The sequence below is a fragment of the Chlorocebus sabaeus genome, chromosome 12 (genome assembly GCF_047675955.1).
Source record: "Chlorocebus sabaeus isolate Y175 chromosome 12, mChlSab1.0.hap1, whole genome shotgun sequence".
In the NCBI taxonomy this organism is placed as follows: Eukaryota; Metazoa; Chordata; class Mammalia; order Primates; family Cercopithecidae; genus Chlorocebus; species Chlorocebus sabaeus.
Window position 1 is genome coordinate 97,007,699 of NC_132915.1, and position 25,898 is coordinate 97,033,596.

A 25,898-nucleotide genomic window follows, 5' to 3' on the forward strand; every position below is an offset into this window, starting at 1 on the left:
TTCAAAGGGATATTTTGAAGCCCCTAGAGGACTATGGTGAAAAAGGAAATATCTTCCGTTCAAAACTGGAAAGAAGCTTTCTGAGAAACTGCTCTGTGTTCTGTTAATTCATCTCAAAGTGTTACATCTTTCCCTTCAAGAAGCCTTTCGCTAAGGCTGTTCTTGTGGAATTGGCAAAGTGATATTTGGAAGCCCATAGAGGACTATGGTGAAAAAGGAAATATCTTCCGTTCAAAACTGGAAGGAAGCTTTCTGAGAAACTGCTCTGTGTTCTGTTAATTCATCTCACAGAGTTACATCTCTCCCTTCAAGAAGTCTTTCGCTAAGGCTGTTCTTGTGGAATTGGCAAAGGGATATTTGGAAGCCCATAGTGGGCTATAGTGAAAAAGGAAATATGTTCCGTTCAAAACTGGAAAGAAGTTTTCTGAGAAACTTCTTTGTGTTCTGTTAATTCATCTCACAGAGTTACATCTTTCCCTTCAAGAAGCCTTTGGCTAAGGCTGTTCTTGTGGAATTGGCAAAGGGATATTTGGAAGCCCATAGAGGGCTATGGTGAAAAAGGAAGTATCTTCCGTTCAAAACTGGAAAGAAGCTTTCTGAGAAACTGCTCTGTGTTCTGTTAATTCATCTCACAGAGTTACATCTTTCCCTTCAAGAAGCCTTTCGCTAAGGCTGATCTTGTGGAATTGGCATAGGGACATTTGGAAGCCCATAGATGGCTATGGTGAACAAGGAAATATCTTCCGTTCAAAACTGGAAAAAAGCTTTCCAAGAAACTGCTCTGTGTTCTGTTAATTCATCCCATAGAGTTACATCTTTCCCTTCAAGAAGCCTTTCGCTAAGGCTGTTCTTGTGGAATTGGCAATGGGATATTTCGAAGCCCATAGAGGGCTATGGTAAAAAAGGAAATGTCTTCCGTTCAAAATTGGAAAGAAGCATTCTGAAGAACTGCTCGGTGTTCTGTTAATTCATCTCACAGAGTTACATCTTTCCCTTCAAGAAGCCTTTCGGTAAGGCTGTTCTTGTGGAATTCGCAAACGGATATTTCGAGGCCCATAGAGGGCTACGGTGAAAAAGAAAATATCTTCCATTCAAACTGGAAAGAAGTTTTCTGAGAAACTGCTATGTGTTCTGTTAATTCATCTCCCAGAGTTACATCTTTTCCTTCAAGAAGAGTTTCGCTAAGTCTGTTCTGGTAGAATTGAAAGAGGGATACTTGGAAGTCCGTAGAGGGCTATGGTGAAAAAGGAAATATGTTCCATTCCAAACTGGAAAGAAGCTTTCTGAGAAACTGCTCTGTGTTCTGTTAATTCATCTCACAGAGTTACATCTTTCCCTTCAAGAAGCCTTTTGCTAACGCTGTTCTTGTAAAATTGGCAAAGGGATATTTGGAAGCCCATAGAGGGCTACGGTGAGTAAGTTAATATCTTCCGTTCCAAACTGGAAAGAAGCTTTCTGAGAAACTGCTCTGTGTTCTGTTAATTCATCTCAAAGTGTTACATCTTTCCCTTCAAGAAGCCTTTCGCTAAGGCTGTTCTTGTGGAATTGGCAAAGTGATATTTGGAAGCCCATAGAGGACTATGGTGAAAAAGGAAATATCTTCCGTTCAAAACTGGAAGGAAGCTTTCTGAGAAACTGCTCTGTGTTCTGTTAATTCATCTCACAGAGTTACATCTCTCCCTTCAAGAAGCCTTTCGCTAAGGCTGTTCTTGTGGAATTGGCAAAGGGATATTTGGAAGCCCATAGTGGGCTATAGTGAAAAAGGAAATATGTTCCGTTCGAAACTGGAAAGAAGCTTTCTGAGAAACTGCTCTGTGTTCTGTTAATTCATCCCACAGAGTTACATCTTTCCCTTCAAGGAACCTTTCGCTAAGGCTGTTTTTGTGGAATTGGCAAAGGGATATTTGGAAGTCCATAGAGGGCTATGGTCTAAAAGGAAATATCTTCCGTTCAAAATTGGAAAGAAGCTTTCTGAAGAACTGCTCGGTGTTCTGTTCATTCATCTCACAGAGTTACATCTTTCTCTTGAAGAAGCCTTTCGCTAAGGCTGTTCTTGTTGAATTGCCAAAAGGGTATTTGGAAGCCCACAAAGGGCTATGGTGAAAAAGGAAATATCTTCCGTTCAAAACTGGAAAGAAGCTTTCTGAGAAACTGCTCTGTTTTCTGTTAATTCATGTCACAGAGTTACATCTTTCCCTTCAACAAGCCTTTCGCTAAGGCTGTTCTTGTGGAATTGGCAGAGGGATATTTGGAAGCCCATAGAGGGCTATGGTGAAAAAGGAAATGTCTTCCGTTCAAAACTGGAAAGAACCTTTCTGAGAAACTGCTCTGTGTTCTGTTAATTCATCTCACAGAGTTACATCTTTCCCTTCAAGAAACCTTTCGCTAAGGCTGTTCTTGTGGAATTGGCAAAGGGAAATTTGGAAGCCCATAGAGGGCTATGGTGAAAAAGGAAATATCTTCCGTTCAAAACTGGAAAGAAGCTTTATGAGAAACTGCTCTGTGTTCTGTTAATTCATCTCACAGAGTTACATCTTTCCCTTCAGGAAGCCTTTCTCTAAGGCTGTTCTTGTGGAATTGGCAAATGGATATTGGGAAGCCAATAGAGGGCTATGGTGAAAAAGGAAATAACTTCCATTCAAATCTGGAAGGAATCTTTCTGAGAAACTGCTCTGTGTTCTCTTAATTCATCTCAAAGAGTTACATCTTTCCCTTCAAGAAGCCTTTCGCTAAGGCTGCTCTTGTGGAATTGGCAAAGGGACATTTCGAAGCCCATAGAGGACTGTTTTGAAAAAGGAAATAACTTCCTTTCAAAAGTGGAAGGAAGCTTCTGAGAAACTCCTCTGTGTTCTGTTAATTCATCTCACAGTGTTACATCTTTCACTCAAGAAGACTTTCGCTAAGGCTGTTCTGTGGAATTGGCAAAGGGATATTAGGAAGCCCAGAGAGGGATATGGTGAAAAAGGAAATATCTTCCGTTCAAAACTGGAAAGAAGCTTTCTGAGAAACTTCTCTGTGTTCCGTTACTTCATCTCGCAGAGTTACATCTTTCCCTTCAAGAAGCCTTTCGCTAAGGCTGTTCTTGTGGAATTGGCAAAGGCATATTTGGGAGCCCATAGTGGGCTATGGTGAAAAAGGAAATATCTTCCGTTCAAAACTGGAAAGAAGCTCATTGAGAAACTGCTCCGTGTTCTGTTAATTCATCTCACAGAGTTACATCTTTCCCTTCAAGAAGTCTTTCGCTAAGGCTGTTCTTGTGGAATTGACAAAGGGATATTTGGAAGCCCATAGAGGACTATGGTGAAAAAGGAAATATCTTCCGCTCAAAACTGGAAAGAAGCTTTCTGATAAACTGCTCTGTGTTTTGTTAATTAATCTCACAGAGTTACATCTTTCCCTTCAAGAAGCCTTTCGCTTAAGCTGTTCTAGTGCAATTGGCAAAGGGATATTTGGAAGCCCTTAGAGGGCTATGGTGAAACTGGAAATATCTTCGGATCAAAACTGGAAAGAAGCTTTCTGAGAAACTGCTCTGTGTTCTGTTAATTCATCTCACAGAGTTACATCTTTCCCTTCAATAAGCCTTTCGCCAAGGATGTTCTTGTGGAATTGGCAAAGGGATATTTTGAAGCCCATAGAGGGCTATGTAGAAAAAGGAAATATCTTCCGTTCAAAACTGAAAGGAAGCTTTCTGAGAAACTGCTCCGTGTTCTGTTAATTCATCTCACAGAATTAAATCTTTCCCTTCAAGAAGCCTTTCGCTAAGGCTATTCTTGTGGAATTGCAAAGGGATATTTGGAAGATCTTAGAGGACTATGGTGAAAAAGCAAATATCTTCTGCTCAAAACTGGAAAGAAGCTTTCTAATAAACTGCTCTGTGTTTTCTTAATTAATCTCACAGAGTTACATCTTTCCCTTCAAGAAGCCTTTCGCTTAAGCTGTTCTTGTGCAATTGGCAAAGGGATATTTGGAAGCCCTTAGAGGGCTATGGTGAAAAAGGAAATATCTTCCGATCAAAACTGGAAAGAAGCTTTCTGAGAAACTGCTCTGTGTTCTGTTAATTCATCTCACAGAGTTACATCTTTCCCTTAAAGAAGCCTTTTGATAAGGCTGTTCTGTGGAATTGGCAAATTGATATTTGGAAGCCCCTAGAGGGCTATGGTGAAGAAGGAAATATCTTCCGTTCAAAACTGGAAAGATGCTTTCTGAGAAACTGCTCTTTGTTCTGTTAATTCATCTCACAGAGTTACATCTTTCGCTTCAAGAAGCCTTTCGCTAAGGCAGTTCTTATTGAATTGGCAAAGGGATATTTGGAAGCCCTTAGAGGGCTATGCTGAAAAAGGAAATATCTGCCGTTCAAAACTGGAAAGAAGCTTTCTGAGAAACTGCTCTCTGTTCTGTTAATTCATCTCAGAGAGTTATATCTTCCCCTTCAAGAAGCCTTCCGCTAAGGCTGTTCTTGTGGAATTGGCAAAGGGATATTTTGAAGCCCTGAGAGGGCTATGGTGAAAAAGGAGCTATCTTCCGTTCAAAACTGGAAAGAAACATTGTGAGAAACTGCTCTGTGTTGGGTTAATTCATCTCACAGAGTAACATCCTTCCCTTCAAGAAGCCTTTCGCTAAAGGTACTCTTGTGGAATTGGCAAAGGGATATTTGGAAGCCCATAGAGGGCTATGGTGAAAAAGGAAATATCTTCCGTTCAAAACTGGAAGGAAGCTTTCTGAGAAACTCCTCCGTGTTCTATTAATTCATCTCACAGTGTTACATCTTTCACTTCAAGAAGCCTTTCGCTAAGGCTGTTCTGTGGAATTGGCAAAGGGATATTTGGAAGCCCAGAGAGGGATATGGTGAAAAAGTAAATATCTTCCGTTCAAAACTGGAAAGAAGCTTTCTGAGAAACTTCTCTGTGTTCCGTTAATTCATCTCACAGAGTTACATCTTTCCCTTCAAGAAGACTTTCGCTAATGCTCTTCTTGTGGAATTGGCAAAGGGATATTTGGAAGCCCATAGAGGGCTATGGTGAAAAAGGAAATATCTTCCGTTCAATTCTGGAAAAAAACTCACTGAGAAACTGCTCCGTGTTCTGTTAATTCATCTCACAGAGTTACATCTTTCCATTCAACAAGCCTTTCGCTAAGGCTGTTCTTGTGGAATTGGCAAAGGGATATTTGGAAGCCCATAGAGGGCTATGGTGAAAAAGGAAATATGTTCCGTTCAAAACTGGAAAGAAGCTTTCTGAGAAACTGCTCTATGTTCTGTTAATTCATCTCACAGAGTTACATCTTTCCCTTCAAGAAGCCTTTCGCTAAGGCTGTTCTTGTGGAATTGGCAAAGGGATATTTGGAAGCCCATAGAGGACTATGGTGAAAAAGGAAACATCTTCCGCTCAAAACTGGAAAGAAGCTTTCTGATAAACTGCTATGTCTTTTGTTAATTAATCTCACAGAGTTACATCTTTCTCTTCAAAAAGCCTTTCGCTTAAGCAGTTCTAGTGAAATTGGCAAAGGGATATTTGGAAGCCCTTAGAGAGCTATGGTGAAAAAGGAAATATCTTCCCATCAAAACTGGAAAGAAGCTTTCTGAGAAACTGCTCTGTGTTCTGTTAATTCATATTACAGAGTTACATCTTTCCCTTCAAGAAGCGTTTCGATAAGGCTATTCTTGTGGAATTGGGAAATTGATATTTGGAAGCCCCTAGAGGGCTATGGTGAAGAAGGAAATATCTTCCGTTCAGAACTGGAAAGAAGCTTTCTGAGAAAATGCTCTGTGTTCTGTTAATTCATCTCACAGAAGTACATCTTTCCCTTCAATAAGCCTTTCTCTAAGGCTGTTCTTGTGGAATTGGCAAAGGGATATTTGGACGCCCATAGACGGCTATGGGGAAAAAGGAAATATCTTCTGTTCAAAACTGGAAAGAAGCTTTCTGAGAAACTGCTCTGTATTCTGTTAATTCATCTCAAAGAGTTACATCTTTCCCTTCAAGAAGCCTTTTGTTAAGGCTGTTCTTCTGGAATTCGCAAAGTGATATTTGGAAGCCCATAGAGGGCTACGGTGAAAAAGGAAATATCTTCTGTTTAAAACTGGAAAGAAGCTTTCTGAGAAACTGCTCTGTATTCTGTTAATTCATCTCACAGAGTTACATCTTTCCCTTCAAGAAGCCTTTCGCTAAGTTTATTCTTGTGAAATTGGCAGAGGGATACTTTGAAGCCCATAGAGGGCTATGGTGAAAAAGGAAATATCTTCCTTTCAAAACTCGAATGAAGCTTTCTGAGAAACTGCTCTGTGTTCTGTTAATTCATCTCACAGAGTTACATCTTTCCCTTCAAAAAGCCTTTCACTAAGGCTGTTCTTGTGGAATTGGCAAAGGGATATTTGGAAGCCCATAGAGGACTATGGTGAAACAGGAAATATCTTCCGTTCAAAACTGGAAAGAAGCTTTCTGATAAACTGTTCTGTGTTGTGTTAACTCATCTCACAGAGTTACATCTTTCCCTTCTAGAAGCCTTTCGCTAAGGCTGTTCTTGTGCAATTTGCAAAGGGATATTTGGAAGCCCATAGAGGGCTATCGTGAAAAAGGAAATATCTTCCGTTCAAAACTGGAAAGAAGCTTTCTGAGAAACTGCTCTGTATTCTGTTAATTCATCTCAAAGAGTTACATCTTTCCCTTCAAGAAGCCTTTCGTTAAGGCTGTTCTTGTGGAATTCGCAAAGTGATATTTGGAAGCCCATAGAGGGCTATGGTGAAAAAGGAAATATCTTCCGTTCAAAACTGGAAAGAAGCTTTCTGAGAAACTGATCTGTGTTCTGTTACTTCATCTCACAGAGTTACATCTTTCCCTTCAAGAAGCCTTTCGCTAAGGCTGTTCTTGTGGAATTTTCAAAGGGATATTTTGAAGCCCCTAGAGGACTATGGTGAAAAAGGAAATATCTTCCGTTCAAAACTGGAAAGAAGCTTTCTGAGAAACTGCTCTGTGTTCTGTTAATTCATCTCACCGAGTTACGTCTTTCCCTTCAAGAAGCCTTTCGCTAAGGCTGTTCTTGTGGAATTGGCAAAGGGATATTTGGAAGCCCATGGAGGGCTATGGTGAAAAAGGAAATATCTTCCGTTCAAAACTGGAAAGAAGCTTTCTGAGAAACTGCTCCGTGTTCTGTTAATTCATCTCACAGAGTTACATCTTTCCCTTCAAGAAGCCTTTCGCTAAGGCTGTTGTTGTGGAATTGGCAAAGGGATATTTGGAATCCCATAGAGGGCTATAGTGAAAAAGGAAATATCTTCCGTTCAAAACTGGAAAGAAGCTTTCTGAGAAACTGCTCTGTGTTCTGTTAATTCATCTCACAGAGTTACATCTTTCCCTTCAAGAAGCCTTTCGCTTAAGCTATTCTTGTGCAATTGGCAAAGGGATATTTGGAAGCCCTTAGAGGGCTATGGTGAAAAAGGAAATATCTTCCAATCAAAACTGGAAAGAAGCTTTCTGAGAAAATGCTCTGTGTTCTGTTAATTCATCTCACAGAGTTTCATCTTTCCCTTAAAGAAGCCTTTCGATAAGGCTGTTCTGTGGAATTGGCAAATTGATATTTGGAAGCCCCTAGAGGGCTATGGTGAAGAAGGAAATATCTTCCGTTCAATATTGGAATGAAGCTTTCTGAGAAACTGCTCTGCGTTCTGTTATTTCATCTCACAGAGTTACATCTTTCCCTTCAAGAAGCCTTTCGCTAAGGCTGTTCTTGTGGAATTGGCAAAGGGATATTTGGAAGCCCTTAGAGGGCTATGCTGAATAAGGAAATATCTGCCGTTCAAAACTGGAAAGAAGCTTTCTGAGAAACTGCTCTCTGTTCTGTTAATTCATCTCAGAGAGTTATATCTTCCCCTTCAAGAAGCCTTCCGCTAAGGCTGTTCTTGTGGAATTGGCAAAGGGATATTTTGAAGCCCTGAGAGGGCTATGGTGAAAAAGGAGCTATCTTCCGTTCAAAAGTGGAAAGAAACATTGTGAGAAACTGCTCTGTGTTGGGTTAATTCATCTCACAGAGTAACATCCTTCCCTTCAAGAAGCCTTTCGCTAAAGGTACTCTTGTGGAATTGGCAAAGGGATATTTGGAAGCCCATAGAGGGCTATGGTGAAAAAGGAAATATCTTCCGTTCAAAACTGGAAGGAAGCTTTCTGAGAAACTCCTCCGTGTTCTGTTAATTCATCTCACAGTGTTACATCTTTCACTTCAAGAAGCCTTTCGCTAAGGCTGTTCTGTGGAATTGGCAAAGGGATATTTGGAAGCCCAGAGAGGGATATGGTGAAAAAGTAAATATCTTCCGTTCAAAACTGGAAAGAAGCTTTCTGAGAAACTTCTCTGTGTTCCGTTAATTCATCTCACAGAGTTACATCTTTCCCTTCAAGAAGCCTTTCGCTAATGCTCTTCTTGTGGAATTGGCAAAGGGATATTTGGAAGCCCATAGAGGGCTATGGTGAAAAAGGAAATATCTTCCGTTCAATTCTGGAAAGAAACTCACTGAGAAACTGCTCCGAGTTCTGTTAATTCATCTCACAGAGTTACATCTTTCCATTCAACAAGCCTTTCGCTAAGGCTGTTCTTGTGGAATTGGCAAAGGGATATTTGGAAGCCCATAGAGGGCTATGGTGAAAAAGGAAATATGTTCCGTTCAAAACTGGAAAGAAGCTTTCCGAGAAACTGCTCTATGTTCTGTTAATTCATCTCACAGAGTTACATCTTTCCCTTCAAGAAGCCTTTCGCTAAGGCTGTTCTTGTGGAATTGGCAAAGGGATATTTGGAAGCCCATAGAGGACTATGGTGAAAAAGGAAACATCTTCCGCTCAAAACTGGAAAGAAGCTTTCTGATAAACTGCTATGTCTTTTGTTAATTAATCTCACAGAGTTACATCTTTCTCTTCAAAAAGCCTTTCGCTTAAGTAGTTCTAGTGAAATTGGCAAAGGGATATTTGGAAGCCCTTAGAGAGCTATGGTGAAAAAGGAAATATCTTCCCATCAAAACTGGAAAGAAGCTTTCTGAGAAACTGCTCTGTGTTCTGTTAATTCATATTACAGAGTTACATCTTTCCCTTCAAGAAGCGTTTCGATAAGGCTATTCTTGTGGAATTGGGAAATTGATATTTGGAAGCCCCTAGAGGGCTATGGTGAAGAAGGAAATATCTTCCGTTCAGAACTGGAAAGAAGCTTTCTGAGAAAATGCTCTGTGTTCTGTTAATTCATCTCACAGAAGTACATCTTTCCCTTCAATAAGCCTTTCTCTAAGGCTGTTCTTGTGGAATTGGCAAAGGGATATTTGGACGACCATAGACGGCTATGGGGAAAAAGGAAATATCTTCTGTTCAAAACTGGAAAGAAGCTTTCTGAGAAACTGCTCTGTATTCTGTTAATTCATCTCAAAGAGTTACATCTTTCCCTTCAAGAAGCCTTTTGTTAAGGCTGTTCTTGTGGAATTCGCAAAGTGATATTTGGAAGCCCATAGAGGGCTACGGTGAAAAAGGAAATATCTTCTGTTTAAAACTGGAAAGAAGCTTTCTGAGAAACTGCTCTGTATTCTGTTAATTCATCTCACAGAGTTACATCTTTCCCTTCAAGAAGCCTTTCGCTAAGTTTATTCTTGTGAAATTGGCAGAGGGATACTTTGAAGCCCATAGAGGGCTATGGTGAAAAAGGAAATATCTTCCTTTCAAAACTCGAATGAAGCTTTCTGAGAAACTGCTCTGTGTTCTGTTAATTCATCTCACAGAGTTACATCTTTCCCTTCAAAAAGCCTTTCGCTAAGGCTGTTCTTGTGGAATTGGCAAAGGGATATTTGGAAGCCCATAGAGGACTATGGTGAAACAGGAAATATCTTCCGTTCAAAACTGGAAAGAAGCTTTCTGATAAACTGTTCTGTGTTGTGTTAACTCATCTCACAGAGTTACATCTTTCCCTTCTAGAAGCCTTTCGCTAAGGCTGTTCTTGTGCAATTTGCAAAGGGATATTTGGAAGCCCATAGAGGGCTATCGTGAAAAAGGAAATATCTTCCGTTCAAAACTGGAAAGAAGCTTTCTGAGAAACTGCTCTGTATTCTGTTAATTCATCTCAAAGAGTTACATCTTTCCCTTCAAGAAGCCTTTCGTTAAGGCTGTTCTTGTGGAATTCGCAAAGTGATATTTGGAAGCCCATAGAGGGCTATGGTGAAAAAGGAAATATCTTCCGTTCAAAACTGGAAAGAAGCTTTCTGAGAAACTGATCTGTGTTCTGTTACTTCATCTCACAGAGTTACATCTTTCCCTTCAAGAAGCCTTTCGCTAAGGCTGTTCTTGTGGAATTTTCAAAGGGATATTTTGAAGCCCCTAGAGGACTATGGTGAAAAAGGAAATATCTTCCGTTCAAAACTGGAAAGAAGCTTTCTGAGAAACTGCTCTGTGTTCTGTTAATTCATCTCACCGAGTTACGTCTTTCCCTTCAAGAAGCCTTTCGCTAAGGCTGTTCTTGTGGAATTGGCAAAGGGATATTTGGAAGCCTATGGAGGGCTATGGTGAAAAAGGAAATATCTTCCGTTCAAAACTGGAAAGAAGCTTTCTGAGAAACTGCTCCGTGTTCTGTTAATTCATCTCACAGAGTTACATCTTTCCCTTCAAGAAGCCTTTCGCTAAGGCTGTTGTTGTGGAATTGGCAAAGGGATATTTGGAATCCCATAGAGGGCTATAGTGAAAAAGGAAATATCTTCCGTTCAAAACTGGAAAGAAGCTTTCTGAGAAACTGCTCTGTGTTCTGTTAATTCATCTCACAGAGTTACATCTTTCCCTTCAAGAAGCCTTTCGCTTAAGCTATTCTTGTGCAATTGGCAAAGGGATATTTGGAAGCCCTTAGAGGGCTATGGTGAAAAAGGAAATATCTTCCGATCAAAACTGGAAAGAAGCTTTCTGAGAAAATGCTCTGTGTTCTGTTAATTCATCTCACAGAGTTTCATCTTTCCCTTAAAGAAGCCTTTCGATAAGGCTGTTCTGTGGAATTGGCAAATTGATATTTGGAAGCCCCTAGAGGGCTATGGTGAAGAAGGAAATATCTTCCGTTCAATATTGGAATGAAGCTTTCTGAGAAACTGCTCTGTGTTCTGTTATTTCATCTCACAGAGTTACATCTTTCCCTTCAAGAAGCCTTTCGCTAAGGCTGTTCTTGTGGAATTGGCAAAGGGATATTTGGAAACCCTTAGAGGGCTATGGTGAAAAAGGAACTATCTTCCGTTCAAAACTGGAAAGAAACATTGTGAGAAACTGCTCTGTGTTCTGTTAATTCATCTCACAGAGTAACATCCTTCCCTTCAAGAAGCCTTTCGCTAAAGTTACTCTTGTGGAATTGGCAAAGGGATATTTGGAAGCCAATAGATGGCTATGGTGAAAAAGGAAATATCTTCCGTTCAAAACTGGAAGGAAGCTTTCTGAGAAACTGCTCTGTGTTCTGTTAATTCATCTCACAGAGTTACATCTTTCCCTTAAAGAAGCCTTTCGCTAAGGCTGTTCTTGTGGAATTGGAAAGGGATATTTGGAAGCCCATAGAGGGCTATGGTGAAAAAGGAAATATCTTTCGTTCAAAACTGGAAAGAAGCATTGTGAGAAACTGCTCTGTGTTCTGTTAATTCTTCTCACACAGTTTCATCTTTCCCTTCAAGAAGCCTTTCGCTAAGGGTATTCTTGTGATATTGGCAAAGGGATATTTGGAAGCCCATAGAGGGCTACGGTGAAAAAGGAAATATCTTCCGTTCAAAACTGGAAAGAAGCATTCTGAGAAATTGCTCTGAGTTCTGTTAATTCATCTCACAGCGTTATAGCTTTCCCTTCAAGAAACCTTTCGCAAAGTCTGTTCTTGTGTTATTGACAAAGGGATATGTGGAAGCCCATAGAGGGCTATGGTGAAAAAGAAATATCTTCGGTTCAAAACTGGAAAGAAGCTTTCAGAGAAACTGCTCTGTGTTCTGTGAATTCATCTCAAAGAGTTTCATCTTTCCCTGAAGAAGCCTATCGCTAATGCTGTTCTTGTGCAATTGGCATAGGGATATTTGGAAGCCCATAGAGGGCTAGGGTGAAAAAGGAAATATCTCCCGCTCAAAACTGGAAAGAAGCTTTCTGAGAAACTGCTATATGTTCTGTTAATTTATCTCACAGAGTTACATCTTTCCCTTGAAGAAGCCTTTCGCTAAGGCTGTTCTTGTGGAATTGACAAAGGGATATTTGGAAGCCCTTAGAAGGCTATGGTGAAAAAGGAAATACCTTCCGTTCAAAACTGGAAAGAAGCTTTCTTAGAAACTGCTCTGTATTCTGTTAATTCACCTCACAGATTTACGTCTTTCCCTTCAAGAAGCCTTTCGCTTAGGCTGTTCTTGTTGAATTGCCAAAGGGATATTTGGAAGCCCACAGAGGGCTATGGTGAAAAAGGAAATATCTTCCGCTCAAAACTGGAAAGAAGCTTTCTGAGAAACTGCTCTGTGTTCTGTTAATTCATCTCACAGAGTTACATCTTTCCCTTCAAGAAACCTTTCGCTAAGGCTGTTCTTGTGGAATTGGCAAAGGGAAATTTGGAAGCCCATAGAGGGCTATTGTGAAAAAGGAAATATCTTCCGTTCAAAACTGGAAAGAAGCTTTCTGAAAAACTGCTCTGTGTTCTGTTATTTCATCTCACAGAGCGACATCATTCCCTTGAAGAAGCCATTCGCTAAGGCTGTTCTTGTGGAATTGGCAAAGGGATATTTGGAAGTCCATAGAGGCCTACGGTGAAAAAGGAAATATCTTCCGTTCAAAACTGGAAAGAAGCTTTCTGAGAAACTGCTCTGTGTTCTGTTAATTCATCTCACAGAATTACATCTTTCCCTTCAGGAAGCCTTTCTATAAGGCTGTTCTTGTGGAATTGGCAAATGGATATTGGGAAGCCAATAGAGGGCTATGGTGAAAAAGGAAATAACTTCCATTCAAAACTGGAAAGAATCTTTCTGAGAAACTGCTCTGTGTTCTCTTAATTCATCTCACAGAGTTACATCTTTCCCTTCAAGAAGCCTTTCGCTAAGGCTCTTCTTGTGGAATTGGCAAAGGGATATTTCGAAGCCCATAGAGGGCTATGGTGAAAAAGGAAATATCCTCCGTTCAAAACTGGAAAGAAATTTTCTGCGAAACTGCTCTGTGTTCTGTTAATTCATCTCACAGAGTTACATCTTTCCCTTCAAGAAGCCTTTCGCTAAGGCTGTTCTTGTGGAATTGGCAGGGGGATATTTGGAAGCCCATAGAGGGCTATGGTGAAAAAGGAAATATCTTACGTTCAAAACTGGAAAGAAGCTTTCTGAGAAACTGCTCTGTGTTCCGTTAATTCATCTCACAGAGTTACATCTTTTCCTTCAAGAAGCCTTTCCCTAAGGCTATTCTTGTGGAATGGGCAAAAGGATATTTGGAAGCCCTTAGAGGGCTATGGTGGAAAAGGAAATATCGTCCTTTCAAAACTGGAAAGAAGCTTTCTGAGAAACTGCTCTGTGTTCTCTTAATTCATCTCAAAGAGTTACATATTTCCCTTCAAGAAGCCTTTCGCTAAGGCTGCTCTTGTGGAATTGGCAAAGGGATATTTCGAAGCCCATAGAGGACTATTTTGAAAAAGGAAATAACTTCCTTTCAAAAGTGGAAGGATGCTTTCTGAGAAACTCCTCTGTGTTCTGTTAATTCATCTTACAGTGTTACATCTTTCCCTTCAAGAAGCCTTCCGCTAAGGCTGTTCTGTGGAATTGGCAAAGGAATATTTGGAAGCCAAGAGAGGGATATGGTGAAAAAGTAAATATCTTCCGTTCAAAACTGGAAAGAAGCTTTCTGAGAAACTTCTCTGTGTTCCGTTAATTCATCTCACAGAGTTACATCTTCCCCTTCAAGAAGCCTTTCGCTAAGGTTGTTCTTGTGGAATTGGCAAAGGGATATTTGGAAGCCCATAGAGGGCTATGGTGAAAAAGGAAATATCTTCCGATCAAAACTGGAAAGAAGCTCACTGAGAAACTGCTCCGTGTTCTGTTAATTCATCTCACAGAGTTACATCTTTCCATTCAGGAAGCCTTTCGCCAAGGATGTTCTTGTGGAATTGGCAAAGGGATATTTTGAAGCCCATAGAGGGCTATGTTGAAAAAGGAAATATCTTCCGTTCAAAACTGAAAGGAAGCTTTCTGAGAAACTGCTCTGTGTTCTGTTAATTCATCTCACAGAGTTAAATCTTTCCCTTCTTAAGCCTTTCGCTAAGGCTGTTCTTGTGGAATTGGCAAAGGGATATTTGGAAGCCCTTAGAGGACTATGGTGAAAAACCAAATATCTTCTGCTCAAAACTGGAAAGAAGCTTTCTGATAAACTGCTCTGTGTTTTGTTAATTCATGTCAGAGAGTTACATCTTTCCCTTCAAGAAGCCTTTCGCTTAAGCTGTTCTTGTGCAATTGGCAAAGGGATATTTGGAAGCCCTTAGAGGGCTATGCTGAATAAGGAAATATCTTCCGTTCAAAACTGGAAAGAAGCTTTCTGAGAAACTGCTCTGTGTTCTGTTAATTCATCTCAGAGAGTTATATCTTTCCCTTCAAGAAGCCTTCCGCTAAGGCTGTTCTTGTGGAATTGGCAAAGGGATATTTGGAAGCCCATAGAGGGCAATGGTGAAAAAGGAAATATCTTCCATTCAAAACTGGAAAGAAGCTTTCTGTGAAACTGCTCTGTGTTCTGTTATTTCATCTCACAGAGTTACATCTTTCCCTTCAAGAAGCCTTTCGCTAAGGCTGTTCTTGTGGAATTGGAAAGGGATATTTGGAAGCCCTTAGAGTGCTATGGTGAAAAAGGAAATACCTTCCGTTCAAAACCGGAAAGAAGCTTTCTGAGAAACTGCTCTGTGTTCTGTTAATTCATCTCACAGAGTTACATCTTTCCCTTCAAGACGCCTTTCGCTAAGGCTGTTCTTGTGGAATTGGCAAAGGGATATTTGGAAGCCCATAGAGGGCTATGGTGAAAAAGGAAATATCTTCCGTTCAAAACTGGAAAGAAGCATTGTGAGAAACTGCTCTGTGTTCTGTTAATTCATCTCACAGTGTTTCATCTTTCCCTTCAAGAAGCCTTTCGCTAAGGGTATTCTTGTGAAATTGGCAAAGGGATATTTGGAAGCCCATAGAGGGCTACGGTGAAAAAGGAAATATCTTCCGTTCAAACTGGAAGGAAGCTTTCTGAGAAACTGCTCTGTGTTCTGTTCATTCATCTCACAGAGTTACATCTTTCCCTTCAAGAAGCTTTTCGCTAAGGCTGTTCTTGTGGAATTGGCAAAGGGATATTTGGAAACCCATAGAGGACTAAGGTGAAAAAGGAAATATCTTCCATTCAAAACTGGAAAGAAGCTTTCAGAGAAACTGCTCTGTGTTCTGTTAATTCATCTCACAGAGTTACATCTTTCCCTGAAGAAGCCTTTCGCTAATGCTGTTCTTGTGGAATTGGCAGAGGGATATTTGGAAGCCCCTAGAGGGCTAGGGTGAAAAAGGAAATATCTTCCGTTCAAAACTTGAAGGAAGCTTTCTGAGAAACTACTCTGTGTTCTGTTAATTCATCCCACAGAGTTACATCTTTCCCTTCAAGAAACCTTTCGCTAAGGCTGTTCTTGTGGAATTGGCAAAGGGATATTTGGAAGACCGTAGAGGGCTATGGTGAAAAAGGAACTATCTTCCGCTCAAAACTGGAAAGAAGCTTTCTGAGAAACTGCTCTGTGTTCTGTTAATTTATCTCACAGAGTTACATCTTCCCCTTGAAAAAGCCTTTCGCTAAGGCTGCTCTAGTGGAATTGGCAAAGGGATATTTCGAAGCCCATAGAGCACTATTTTGAAAAAGGAAATAACTTCCTTTCAAAAGTGGAAGGATGCTTTCTGAGAAACTGCTCTGTGTTCTGTTAATTCATCTCACAGAGTTACATCTTTCCCTTCAAGAAGCCTTTCGCTAAGGCTGTTCTTGTGGAATTGGCAAAAGGGATATTTGGAAGCCCCTAGAGGACTATGGTGAAAAAGGAAATATCTTCCGTTCAAAACTGGAAAGAAGCTTTCTGAGAAACTGCTCTGTGTTCTGTTAATTCATCTCACAGAGTTACATCTTTCCCTTCAAGAAGCCTTTCGCTAAGGCTGTTCTTGTGGAATTAGCAAAGTGATATTTGGAAGCCCATGGAGGGCTATGGTGAAAAAGGAAATATCTTCAGTTCAAAACTGGAAAGAAGGTTTCTGAGAAACTGCTCTGTGTTCTGTTAATTCATCTCACAGAGTTACATCTTTCCCTTCAAGAAGCCTTTCGCTATGGCTGTTTTTGTGGAATTTGCAAAGTGATATTTGGAAGCCCATAGAGGGCTATCGTGAAAAAGAAAATATGTTCCGTTAAAAACTGGTAAGGAGCTTTCTGAGAAACTGTTTGTGTTGTGTTAATTTACCTCAAAGGGTTACATCGTTCCCTTCAAGAAACCTTTGCTAAGGCTGTACTTGTTTAATTGGCAAAGTGATATTTGGAAGCCCATAGAGGGATATGGTGAAAAAGGAAATATCTTCCGTTCAATACTGGAAAGAAGCTTTCTGAGAAATTGCTCTGTGTTCTGTTAATTCATCTCACGGAGTTACATCTTTCCCTTCAGGAAGCCTTTCGCTAAGGCTGTTATTGTGGAATTGGCAAAGGGATATTTGGAAGCCCATAGAGGGCTATGGTGAAAAAGAAATTATGTTCCGTTAAAAACTGGTAAGGAGCTTTCTGAGAAACTGCTTTGTGTTGTGTTAATTTACCTCAAAGAGTTACATCTTTCCCTTCAAGAAGCCTTTCGCTAAGACTGTTCTTGTGGAATTGGCAAAGTGATATTTGGAAGACTGTAGAGGGCTATGGTGAAAAAGGAACTATCTTCCGCTCAAAACTGGAAAGAAGCTTTCTGAGAAACTGCTCTGTGTTCTGTTAATTTACTCACAGAGTTACATCTTTCCCTTGAAGAAGCCTTTCGCTAAGGCTGCTCTTGTGGAATTGGCAAAGGGATATTTCGAAGCCCATAGAGGACTATTTTGAAAAAGGAAATAACTTCCTTTCAAAAGTGGAAGGATGCTTTCTGAGAAACTGCTTTGTGTTCTGTTAATTCATCTCACAGAGTTACATCTTTCCCTTCAAGAAGCCTTTCGCTAAGGCTGTTCTTGTGGAATTGGCAAAGGGATATTTGGAAGCCCATAGAGGACTATGGTGAAAAAGGAAATATCTTCCGTTCAAAACTGGAAAGAAGCTTTCTGAGAAACTGCTCTGTGTTTTGTTAATTCATCTCACAGAGTTACATCTTTCTCTTCAAGAAGCCTTTCGCTAAGGCTGTTCTTTTGGAATTGGCAAAGGGATATTTGGAAGCCCTTAGAGGGTTATGGTGAAAAAGGAAATATCTTCCGTTCAAAACTGGAAAGAAACTTTCTGAGAAACTGCTCTGTGTTCTGTTAATTCATCTCACAGAGTTACATCTTTCCCTTCAAGAAGCCTTTCGCTAAGGCTGTTCTTGTGGAATTTGCAAAGTGATATTTGCAAGCCCATAGAGGGCTATGGTGAAAAAGAAAATATGTTCCGTTAGAAACTGGTAAGGAGCTTTCTGAGAAACTGCTTTGTGTTGTGTTAATTTACCTCAAAGAGTTACATGGTTCCCTTCAAGAAGCCTTTTGCTAAGGCTGTTCTTGTTTAATTGGCAAAGGGATATTTGGAAGCCCATAGAGGGCTATGGTGAAAATGGAAATATCTTCCGTTCAAAACTGGAAAGAAGCTTTCTGAGCAACTGCTCTGTGTTCTGTTAATTCATCTCACAGAGTTACATCTTTCCTTTCAAGAAGCCTTTCCCTAAGGCTGTTCTTGTGGAATTGGCAAAGGGATATTTGGACGCCCGTAGAGGGCTATGGTGAAAAAGGAAATATCTTCCGTTCAAAACTTGAAGGAAGCTTTCTGAGAAACTGCTCTGTGTTCTGTTAATTCATCCCACAGAGTTACATCTTTCCCTTCAAGAAACCTTTCGCTAAGGCTGTTCTTGTGGAATTGGCAAAGGGATATTTGGAAGACCGTAGAGGGCTATGGTGAAAAAGGAACTATCTTCCGCTCAAAACTGGAAAGAAGCTTTCTGAGAAACTGCTCTGTGTTCTGTTAATTTATCTCACAGAGTTACATCTTTCCCTTGAAGAAGCCTTTCGCTAAGGCTGCTCTAGTGGAATTGGCAAAGGGATATTTCGAAGCCCATAGAGGACTATTTTGAAAAAGGAAATAACTTCCTTTCAAAAGTGGAAGGATGCTTTCTGAGAAACTGCTCTGTCTTCTGTTAATTCATCTCACAGAGTTACATCTTTCCCTTCAAGAAGCCTTTCGCTAAGGCTGTTCTTGTGGAATTGGCAAAAGGGATATTTGGAAGCCCCTAGAGGACTATGGTGAAAAAGGAAATATCTTCCGTTCAAAACTGGAAAGAAGCTTTCTGAGAAACTGCTCTGTGTTCTGTTAATTCATCTCACAGAGTTACATCTTTCCCTTCAAGAAGACTTTCGCTAAGGCTGTTCTTGTGGAATTGGCAAAGTGATATTTGGAAGCCCATGGAGGGCTATGGTGAAAAAGGAAATATCTTCAGTTCAAAACTGGAAAGAAGGTTTCTGAGAAACTGCTCTGTGTTCTGTTAATTCATCTCACAGAGTTACATCTTTCCCTTCAAGAAGCCTTTCGCTATGGCTGTTTTTGTGGAATTTGCAAAGTGATATTTGGAAGCCCATAGAGGGCTATCGTGAAAAAGAAAATATGTTCCGTTAAAAACTGGTAAGGAGCATTCTGAGAAACTGTTTGTGTTGTGTTAATTTACCTCAAAGGGTTACATCGTTCCCTTCAAGAAACCTTTGCTAAGGCTGTACTTGTTTAATTGGCAAAGTGATATTTGGAAGCCCATAGAGGGCTATGGTGAAAAAGGAAATATCTTCCGTTCAATACTGGAAAGAAGCTTTCTGAGAAATTGCTCTGTGTTCTGTTAATTCATCTCACGGAGTTACATCTTTCCCTTCAGGAAGCCTTTCGCTAAGGCTGTTATTGTGGAATTGGCAAAGGGATATTTGGAAGCCCATAGAGGGCTATGGTGAAAAAGAAAATATGTTCCGTTAAAAACTGGTAAGGAGCTTTCTGAGAAACTGCTTTGTGTTGTGTTAATTTACCTCAAAGAGTTACATCTTTCCCTTCAAGAAGCCTTTCGCTAAGGCTGTTCTTGCGGAATTGGCATAGGGATATTTCGAAGCCCATAGAGGACTATGGTGAAAAAGGAAATATCTTCCGTTCAAAACTGGAAAGAAGCTTTCTGATAAACTGCTCTGTGTTTTGTTAATTCATCTCATAGAGTTACATCTTTCCCTTCAAGAAGTCTTTCGCTAAGGCTGTTCTTGTGGAATTGGCAAAGGGATATTTGGAAGCCCTTAGAGGGCTATGGTGAAAAAGGAAATACCTTCCGTTCAATACTGGAAAGAAGCTTTCTGAGAATCTGCTCTGTGTTCTGTTAATTCATCTCACAGAGTTACATCTTTCTCTTCAAGAAGGCTTTCGTTAACGCTGTTCTTGTGTAATTGGCAAATTGATATTTGGAAGCCCCTTGAAAGCTATGGTGAAAAAGGAAATAACTTCCGTTCAAAACTGGAAAGAAGCTTTCTGAGAAACTGCTCTGTGTTCTGTTAATTCATCTCACGGAGCTACATCTTTCCCTTCAGGAAGCCTTTCGCTAAGGCTGTTATTGTGGAATTGGCAAAGGGATATTTGGAAGTCCATAGAGGGCTATGGTCAAAAAGGAAATATCTTCCGTTCAAAATTGGAAAGAAGCTTTCTGAAGAACTGCTCGGTGTTCTGTTAATTCATCTCACAGAGTTACATCTTTCCCTTCAAGAAGCCTTTCGCTAAGGCTGTTCTTGTGGAATTGGCAGAGTGATATTTGGAAGCCCATAGAGGGCTATGGTGAAAAAGAAAATATGTTCCGTTAAATAATGGTAAGGAGCTTTCTGAGAAACTGCTTTGTGTTGTGTTAATCTACCTCAAACTGTTACATCGTTCCCTTCAAGCAGCCTTTTGCTAAGGCTGTTCTTGTTTAATTGGCAAAGTGATATTTGAAAGCCCAAAGAGGGCTATGGTGAAAAAGGAAATATCTTCCGTTCAAAACTGGAAAGAAGCTTTCTGAGAAACTGCTCTGTGTTCTGTTAATTCATCTCACAGTGTTACATCTTACCCTTCAGGAAGCGTTTCGCTAAGGCTGTTTTTGTGGAATCGACAAAGGGATATTTGGATGCCCATAGACGGCTATGGTGAAAAAGGAAATATCTTCGGTTCAAAACTGGAAAGAAGCTTTCTGAGAAACTGCTCTGTGTTCTGATAATTCATCTTACAGAGTTACATCGTTCCATTCAAGAATCCTTTTGCTAAGGCTGTTCTTGTGGAATTGGCAAAGGGATATTTGGAAGCCCATAGAGGGCTCTAGTGAAAAAAGAAATATCTACCGTTCAAAACTGGAAAAAAGGTTTCTGAGAAACCGCTCTGTGTTCTGTTAATTCATCTCACAGAGTTACATCTTTCCCTTCAAGAAGCCTTTCGCTAAGGCTCTCCTTGTGGAATTGGCAAAGGGATATTTGGAAGCCCATAGAGGGCTATGGTGAAAAAGGAAATATCTTCCGTTCATAACTGGAAAGAAGCTTTCTGATAAACTGCTCTGTGTTTTGTTAATTCATCTCACAGAGTTACATCTTTCTCTTCAAGAAGCCTTTCGCTAAGGCTGTTCTTTTGGAATTGGCAAAGGGATATTTGGAAGCCCTTAGAGGGTTATGGTGAAAAAGGAAATATCTTCCGTTCAAAACTGGAAAGAAACTTTCTGAGAAACTGCTCTGTGTTCTGTTAATTCATCTCACAGAGTTACATCTTTCCTTTCAAGAAGCCTTTAGCTAAGGCTGTTCTTGTGGAATTTGCAAAGTGATATTTGCAAGCCCATAGAGGGCTATGGTGAAAAAAAAATATGTTCCGTTAAAAACTGGTAAGGAGCTTTCTCAGAAACTGCTTTGTGTTGTGTTAATTTACCTCAAAGAGTTACATCGTTCACTTCAAGAAGCCTTTTGCTAAGGCTGTTCTTGTTTAATTGGCAAAGGGATATTTGGAAGCCCCTAGAGGGCTATGGTGAAAATGGAAATATCTTCCGTTCAAAACTGGAAAGAAGCTTTCTGAGAAACTGCTCTGTGTTCTGTTAATTCATCTCACAGAGTTACATCTTTCCCTTCAAGAAGCCTTTCGCTAAGGCTGTTCTTGTGGAATTGGCAAAGGGATATTTGGAAGCCCGTAGAGGGCTATGGTGAAAAAGGAAATATCTTCCGTTCAAAACTGGAAAGAAGCTTTCTGAGAAACTGCTCTGTGTTCTGTTAATTCATCTCACATAGTTACATCTTTCCCTTCAAGAAGCCTTTCGTTAGGCTGTTCTTGTGGAATTGGCAAAGGGATATTTGGAAGCCCATAGAGGGCTATGGTGAAAAAGGAAATATCTTCCGTACAAAACTGGAAAGAAGCTTTCTGAGAAACTGCTCCGTGTTCTGTTAATTCATCTCACAGAGTTACATCTTTCCCTTCAAGAAGCCTTTCGCTAAGGGTGTTCTTGTGGAATTGGCAAAGGGATATTTTGAAGCCCATAGAGTGCTATGGTGAAAAAGAAAATATATTCCGTTCAAAACTGGAAAGAAGCTTTCTGAGAAACTGCTCCGTGTTCTGTTAATTCATCTCACACAGTTACATCTTTCCCTTCAAGAAGCCTTTCGCTAAGGCTGTTCTTGTGGAATTGGCAAAGGGATATTTGGAAGCCCACAGAGGACTATGGTGAAAAAGGAAATATCTTCCGTTCATAACTGGAAAGAAGCTTTCTGATAAACTGCTCTGTGTTTTGTTAATTCATCTCACAGAGTTACATCTTTCTCTTCAAGAAGCCTTTCGCTAAGGCTGTTCTTTTGGAATTGGCAAAGGGATATTTGGAAGCCCTTAGAGGGTTATGGTGAAAAAGGAAATATCTTCCGTTCAAAACTGGAAAGAAACTTTCTGAGAAACTGCTCTGTGTTCTGTTAATTCATCTCACAGAGTTACATCTTTCCCTTCAAGAAGCCTTTCGCTACGGCTGTTCTTGTGGAATTTGCAAAGTGATATTTGCAAGCCCATAGAGGGCTATGGTGAAAAAGAAAATATGTTCCGTTAAAAACTGGTAAGGAGCTTTCTGAGAAACTGCTTTGTGTTGTGTTAATTTACCTCAAAGAGTTACATCGTTCCCTTCAAGAAGCCTTTTGCTAAGGCTGTTCTTGTTTAATTGGCAAAGGGATATTTGGAAGCCCATAGAGGGCTATGGTGAAAATGGAAATATCTTCCGTTCAAAACTGGAAAGAAGCTTTCTGAGAAACTGCTCTGTGTTCTGTTAATTCATCTCACAGAGTTACATCTTTCCCTTCAAGAAGCCTTTCGCTATGGCTGTTCTTGTGGAATTGGCAAAGGGATATTTGGACGCCCATAGAGGGCTATGGTGAAAAAGGAAATATCTTCCGTTCAAAACTGGAAAGAAGCTTTCTGAGAAACTGCTCTGTGTTCTGTTAATTCATCTCACAGAGTTACATCTTTCCCTTCAAGAAGCCTTTCGTTACGCTGTTCTTGTGGAATTGGCAAAGGGATATTTGGAAGTCCATAGAGGGCTATGGTGAAAAAGAAAATATGTTCCGATAAAAAATGGTAAGGAGCTTTCTGAGAAACTGCTTTGTGTTGTGTTAATTTACCTCAAACTGTTACATCGTTCCCTTCAAGCAGCCTTTTGCTAAGGCTGTTCTTGTTTAATTGGCAAAGTGATATTTGGAAGCCCATAGAGGTCTATGGTGAAAAAGGAAATATCTTCCGTTCAAAACAGGAAAGAAGCTTTCTGAGAAACTGCTCTGTGTTCTGTTAATTCATCTCACAGAGTTACATCTTTCCCTTCAAGAAGCGTTTCGCTAAGGCTTTTCTTGTGGAATTGGCAAAGGGATATTTGGAAGCTAATAGAGGGCTATGGTGAAAAAGGAAATATCTTCCGTTCAAAACTGGAAAGAAGCTTTCTGAGAAACTGCTCTGTGTTCTGTTAATTCATCTCACAGTGTTACATCTTTCCCTTCAGGAAGCCTTTCGCTAAGGCTGTTTTTGTGGAATCGGCAAAGGGATATTTGGATGCCTATAGAGGGCTATGGTGAAAAAGGAAATATCTTCCGATCAAAACTGGAAAAAAGCTTTCTGAGAAACCGCTCTGTGTTCTGTTAATTCATCTCACAGAGTTACATCTTTCCCTTCAAGAAGCCTTTCGCTAAGGCTGTTCTTGTGGAATTGGCAAAGGGATATTTGGAAGCCCATAGAGGGCTATCGTGAAAAAGGAAATATCTTCCGTTCAAAACTGGAAAGAAGCTATTTGAGAAACTGCTCCGTGTTCTGTTAATTCATCTCACTGAGTTACATCTTTCCCTTCAAGAAACCATTAGCTAAGTCTGTTCTTGTGGAATTGGCAATGGGATATTTGGAAGCCCATAGAGGGTTATGGTGAAAAAGGAAATAACTTCCGTTCAAAACTGGAAAGAAGCTTTCTGAGAAACTGCTCTGTGTTCTGTTAATTCATCTCACAGAGTTACATCTTTCCCTTCAAGAAGCCTTTCACCAAGGATGTTCTTGTGGAATTGGCAAAGGGATATTTTGAAGCCCATAGAGGGCTATGTTGAAAAAGGAAATATCTTCCGTTCAAAACTGAAAGGAAGCTTTCTGAGAAACTGCTCTGTGTTCTGTTAATTCATCTCACAGAGTTAAATCTTTCCCTTCTTAAGCCTTTCGCTAAGGCTGTTCTTGTGGAATTGGCAAAGGGATATTTGGAAGCCCTTAGAGGACTATGGTGAAAAAGCAAATATCTTCTGCTCAAAACTGGAAAGAAGCTTTCTGATAAACTGCTCTGTGTTTTGTTAATTCATGTCAGAGAGTTACATCTTTCCCTTCAAGAAGCCTTTCGCTTAAGCTGTTCTTGTGCAATTGGCAAAGGGATATTTGGAAGCCCTTAGAGGGCTATGCTGAATAAGGAAATATCTTCCGTTCAAAACTGGAAAGAAGCTTTCTGAGAAACTGCTCTGTGTTCTGTTAATTCATCTCAGAGAGTTATATCTTTCCCTTCAAGAAGCCTTCCGCTAAGGCTGTTCTTGTGGAATTGGCAAAGGGATATTTGGAAGCCCATAGAGGGCAATGGTGAAAAAGGAAATATCTTCCATTCAAAACTGGAAAGAAGCTTTCTGTGAAACTGCTCTGTGTTCTGTTATTTCATCTCACAGAGTTACATCTTTCCCTTCAAGAAGCCTTTCGCTAAGGCTGTTCTTGTGGAATTGGAAAGGGATATTTGGAAGCCCTTAGAGTGCTATGGTGAAAAAGGAAATACCTTCCGTTCAAAACCGGAAAGAAGCTTTCTGAGAAACTGCTCTGTGTTCTGTTAATTCATCTCACAGAGTTACATCTTTCCCTTCAAGACGCCTTTCGCTAAGGCTGTTCTTGTGGAATTGGCAAAGGGATATTTGGAAGCCCATAGAGGGCTATGGTGAAAAAGGAAATATCTTCCGTTCAAAACTGGAAAGAAGCATTGTGAGAAACTGCTCTGTGTTCTGTTAATTCATCTCACAGTGTTTCATCTTTCCCTTCAAGAAGCCTTTCGCTAAGGGTATTCTTGTGAAATTGGCAAAGGGATATTTGGAAGCCCATAGAGGGCTACGGTGAAAAAGGAAATATCTTCCGTTCAAACTGGAAGGAAGCTTTCTGAGAAACTGCTCTGTGTTCTGTTCATTCATCTTACAGAGTTACATCTTTCCCTTCAAGAAGCTTTTCGCTAAGGCTGTTCTTGTGGAATTGGCAAAGGGATATTTGGAAACCCATAGAGGACTAAGGTGAAAAAGGAAATATCTTCCATTCAAAACTGGAAAGAAGCTTTCAGAGAAACTGCTCTGTGTTCTGTTAATTCATCTCACAGAGTTACATCTTTCCCTGAAGAAGCCTTTCGCTAATGCTGTTCTTGTGGAATTGGCAGAGGGATATTTGGAAGCCCATAGAGGGCTAGGGTGAAAAAGGAAATATCTTCCGTTCAAAACTTGAAGGAAGCTTTCTGAGAAACTACTCTGTGTTCTGTTAATTCATCCCACAGAGTTACATCTTTCCCTTCAAGAAACCTTTCGCTAAGGCTGTTCTTGTGGATTTGGCAAAGGGATATTGGGAAGACCGTAGAGGGCTATGGTGAAAAAGGAACTATCTTCCGCTCAAAACTGGAAAGAAGCTTTCTGAGAAACTGCTCTGTGTTCTGTTAATTTATCTCACAGAGTTACATCTTCCCCTTGAAAAAGCCTTTCGCTAAGGCTGCTCTAGTGGAATTGGCAAAGGGATATTTCGAAGCCCATAGAGCACTATTTTGAAAAAGGAAATAACTTCCTTTCAAAAGTGGAAGGATGCTTTCTGAGAAACTGCTCTGTGTTCTGTTAATTCATCTCACAGAGTTACATCTTTCCCTTCAAGAAGCCTTTCGCTAAGGCTGTTCTTGTGGAATTGGCAAAAGGGATATTTGGAAGCCCCTAGAGGACTATGGTGAAAAAGAAAATATGTTCCGTTAAAAACTGGTAAGGAGCTTTCTGAGAAACTGCTTTGTGTTGTGTTAATTTACCTCAAAGAGTTACATCTTTCCCTTCAAGAAGCCTTTCGCTAAGGCTGTTCTTGCGGAATTGGCATAGGGATATTTCGAAGCCCATAGAGGACTATGGTGAAAAAGGAAATATCTTCCGTTCAAAACTAGAAAGAAGCTTTCTGATTAACTGCTCTGTGTTTTGTTAATTCATCTCATAGAGTTAC